Source organism: Gossypium hirsutum, chromosome A01, assembly GCF_007990345.1.
Source record: "Gossypium hirsutum isolate 1008001.06 chromosome A01, Gossypium_hirsutum_v2.1, whole genome shotgun sequence".
Lineage (NCBI taxonomy): Eukaryota > Viridiplantae > Streptophyta > Magnoliopsida > Malvales > Malvaceae > Gossypium > Gossypium hirsutum.
In genome coordinates, this window is record NC_053424.1 from 85,425,897 (window position 1) to 85,430,688 (window position 4,792).

General features: G+C 37.0%; 1 non-coding gene across 1 annotated transcript; it reads left to right on the forward strand.

The window, feature by feature from the left end:
• Positions 1-604: 604 nt before the first annotated feature.
• LOC121207451 (small nucleolar RNA R71) lies at positions 605-711 on the forward strand. Its single transcript, XR_005902547.1, has one exon. It is a non-coding gene; the product is annotated as a small nucleolar RNA R71 (small nucleolar RNA).
• Positions 712-4,792: the final 4,081 nt, after the last annotated feature.

Genomic DNA, 4,792 nt, shown 5'->3' on the forward strand with positions numbered 1-4,792 from the left:
AGTGCTGTTTCAGTATTCTGAAAGCGAGTTTCTGACATCGAGATAAACTTTGTTAGCATCTCCTCAAGGTTCGGCTTCTTTTCTGTTGGTAAGGTGGTTGTTGAAAACCCGGAGGATGTTGTGGCCTTTGATTCCTTGACCACTCCATGAGAAATTGGGATGGTTCCTCCAACCTACATTATATGTGTTACTATATAGGTTATTTTGAGATCTAGAATTATAATTACCCATATATTGAACTTGTTCCTCCTTAGTGCTAGGATTGAAAGATTGATATTCTGTGTGCGCTCCTCCTCCATTTGAATCGCACCTCATCACTAGATGTACCTGAGTAGAACCATATAAACCGTCAATCTTTTTATTTAAAAGTTCTTCCTGGTTAGATAGCATAGTAACCACGTCGAGGTTGAAAACACCGGCTGCTTTTGCCAGCTTTGTTCTCATGACTTTCCACTAATAGTTATTCAGTGACATCCATTCAATAAATTCGTAAGCCACTTCAGATGTTTTGTTATTGATATTCCCACCAGCAGCTGCGTCGATAAGTTGCCTTATTGAGGGGTTCACACCGTTGTAAAACGTTTGAACCTGCAACCATAAAGGTAACCCATGGTGAGGGTACCTTCTCAATATATCCTTGTATCTCTCCCATGCATCATAGAGTGTTTCTAGATCCATCTGCACAAAAGAAGAGATATCATTCCTCAACTTAGCCGTTTTAGCCGGCGGAAAATATTTAAGTAAAAAATTTTCAGTCATTTGTTCCCAAGTAGTGATTGACCCTCATGGTAACGAGTTCAACCACTGTTTAGCTTTGTTCCTCAACAAAGGCGAATGACATCATGAAAAATGCCATTGACTTTAAACATGTCGTAGAATTCCAGAAATTTTGCTAAGTGAGTGTTTGGATCCTCATCCTGCAAACCATCAAACTGAACAAACTGTTGGATCATTTGAATTGTGTTAGGTTTCAATTCAAAATTATTTGTAGCAATAGCAGGCCTAACTATACTCGACTCAGTTCCTACTAAATTAGGTTTAGCATAATCATACATAGTATATGGAGCAGGATTCTAATTTACTAGATTAGTAGCAATTGCAGAAGGTAGTAGGTTTCCCTGATTTTCAGCCATCTCCTCAGTTGTGGTGGAAATATCATCCTCTTACTCTTCCTCTGTATATCTTAGGCTTCGTCTTATTTCTTTTCGATTTCTATGAGCTGTGCAATCGATCTCACTATCAAAAAGTAATGGTCCTGACGGGTTTCTTCTAGTCATAAACTATAAAAACCTGCCAGAAGGAAAAGAATATTTAGTAACAAAAAATCAAAATAAAATTTAAATTGCAATAAAATAAATGGCTAAAGTAATAAAAATTAAGTGTTCCTAATATCTTAGTTCCTCGGCAATGGCGCCAAAAACTTGATGTGAACAAATCGCAATAAGTTTTATAATTTATGAATGTCCATTCTTGAAAACTAACTATTATCACGACAAAGGCAAGCGCACCTTATCGAACAATAGTACAGCTTATGACAAAACTGGGATGTCGAACCCAAAGGAACTAAAAGTACTAGTATTAATTCTCTGTTTGTTATCTAGCCTAAAAATAAAGGTGTTTGTTCTATTTAAATTCATTAACTAAACTAAGAATGCACAGCAGGAAAATTGGGGAAATACTTTTGGGAAAAACTGATTGATTTGGACAATACCTAAGAGAAAAATTCACCTAGACTTCACCCGTTATTTGACTCTGAATCAGACAATTTATTCACTTGACTTGATCCGTAGAAATCCCTAAGTTATATTATTATCTCTCGAGACTAACAACATCTAACCCTAGGTTGATTAATTGAAATCTCTTTCTAATTAAAACCCCTAGTGTTGTATTAACTCGATCTATGGATTCCTTTATTAGGTTTCACCCTAATCTGGCAAAATTATGTCACCCTACGTCTAGGCGTGCAATCAACTTCGCTCAATTATGCTAGATCTACTCTTAGATAGGGACTTTTACTCCCCTGAATAAGTACATCAATACTTGAATCAATACCCTAGAATATTAAAACAGGAATTGAGAACACATAATTAAGACCAAATCAAATATTTATCATATAATTCAGAAATTAATAACAAGATGCATCTTAGGTTTCATTCCCCTTAGGTATTTAGGGGATTTAGTTCATAAGTGTGACGGAAAACATCTCATAAAAATAATGATAACAAAACATAAAGAAAACCCAAAACTCCTGAAGGAAATTGAAGGGAGATCTTCAGTCTTGAAGGATAATCCAGCTTCTGAGATGGATCAATCGGCTTTCTTCTGGTAATTCCTTGCCTCCTACTCCATGTGTCTGTTCTAGGTACCTCATAAGGTGTTTATATAGGCTTTAGAATGCTTCAAAAACCTCAAGAGTGGCCTTTTCCGAATAGGACTAGACTTGGGCTTGACAGGGACACGTCCGTGTGCAAATGCTTCAACCCGTGTTCGAGTCTATTGAATAGACACAGGTGTGTGGTCTACCCGTGTAAGGAAGTCTAGGTCGTGTTAGAGTCTGCTAAAACTACACGGGCGTGTAAACTACCCATTTGAGGAAGTCTAGGCCATGTTGATTTCCCATGTTGACTCATTTTCTCCATTTTTGGCCCGTTTCTTACTCCTATGCTCACCTACGTATAAAACATGTAATTAAAGGCTTAAGAGCCTCGAATTCACCAAATTTAAGGATAATTCATCCAAAAATATGCTAGGCATGGGATAAAAATATGTATAAATTACGGTTTATCAGGAAGACCCCGAGAAATGCTGGGAATGGGTCTGGTAGCAAGAATGTGACAAGAGATACAATAGTGAGGTCTGAAGATTGAGCTCCGGCTAGAGCCTATGCCATATGTGCACGTGAAGATGGAACTCCTCTTAATATGATCACTGGTATTTTCTCTCTCTATGATACTAATATTGTTACTTTGATAGACCTTGGCTCTACTCATTCGTATGTGTGCGTGAAAGTATGAATATACCTGTTGAGTCTATCGAGTTTATGATTAAGGTGTCAAATCCATTAAGAAAGCATGTGATAGTTGATAGAGTATGTAAGAAATGCCCTTTGATGATTAGAGGTCATTGTTTTTCGACCGACTTGATGTTGTTACCGTTTGATGAATTTGATGTCATACTGGTTATGGATTGTTTGACACTACATGTTGTTATAGTGAATTATAGATAGAAACTTATTGAATTAAAATGTGAAAATGGTGAGAATCTTCAGGTTGAATCAGATGCCAATTGTAATTTCCTCGATGTTAGCTCAAAAATGTATGAGAATAGGGTATAAAGCTTATTTGTCATACATATTGAATACGAAGGAATCTGAATTGAAAATCAAATCAGTGCCAATTGTATGTGGGTATGCAGATGTATTTCCAGAGGAATTGCCAAGTTTGCCTCCAATTAGAGAAGTTGAATTTGGTATTGAGTTAATTCCAAGGACGACACCTATTTCTATTACTCCGTACGGGATGGCCCCAACTGAGCTGAAAGAATTGAAGTCACAGTTGCAAGAGTTGACTGACAAAGGTTTTGCGAGACCAAGTTTTTCGCCATGGGGTGTTTCTATGTTATTTGTGGAAAAGAATGATGGTTCCATGAGATTATACATTGACTACCGACAACTCAATAAGGTGACAATAAAAACAAGTACCCCTGCCAAGGATTGATGACCTATTAGATCAATTAAAAGGAGTGACATGGTTCTCCAAGATAGATTTGAGGTCTGGATATTACCAGTTACGAGTTAAAAGAGTTAGATGTACCTAAGACTACTTTTAGAATGAGGTATGCCCACTACAAATTTCTTGTTATGCCATTTCGATTAACAAATGCTCTGGCTATGTTTATGGATTTAATAAACTGAATATTTCGGTCATATTTAGACAAGTTTCTTGTGGTATTCATCGATGATATTTTGATATATTCTAGAGATGAGGCAGAGCATGCCGAACACTTGAGAATTATTTTACAGACTTTGAGGGATAAATAGTTGTATGCTAAGTTCAGTAAAAGCAAGTTTTGGCTTCGAGAGGATGGATTCTTAGGCCACATTGTTTCAGGTGATGGTATCCGAGTTGATCTTAGTAAGATTTCCACTATTATTGAATAGAAACATCCATGGAATGTAACTAAAGTTAGGAGCTTTTTGGGTTTGGCCAGTTTCTACAGACATTTTGTGAAAGGATTCTCTATGATAGCCACTCCTATGATGAGATTACTTCAAAAGGATGTCAAGTTCGAATGGTTGGATAAATGTCAGCAGAGTTTTGAAAAATTGAAAATGTTATTGACCGAGGCACCAGCATTAGTACAACTAGAATCAGGGAAAGAGTTTGTGATTTACAATGATGCATCCTTGAGTGGATTGGGTTGTGTACTTATGCAAGAAGGCAAGGTGGTAGCTTATGCTTCACAGCAACTGAAACCCCATGAGAAGAACTATCTGACGCATGATCTAGAGTTGGCCGCCATAATATTTGCTTTGAAGATTTGGTGGCACTATCTATTTAGGGAGAAATGTCATGTCTATATAGACCATAAAATCCTTAAGTATATGATGACCCAAAAGGACTTAAATTTAAGGCAATGAAGATGACTTGAATTGTTAAAAGACTATGAGCTTGTGATTGATTATCACCCTGGTAAGGCAAATATGGTTGCCGATGCCCTAAGCAGGAAGTCTTTATTTGCCTTGAGAGCTATGAACACGCAGCTGACCCAGTCCAATGATGGTGTAATTCTA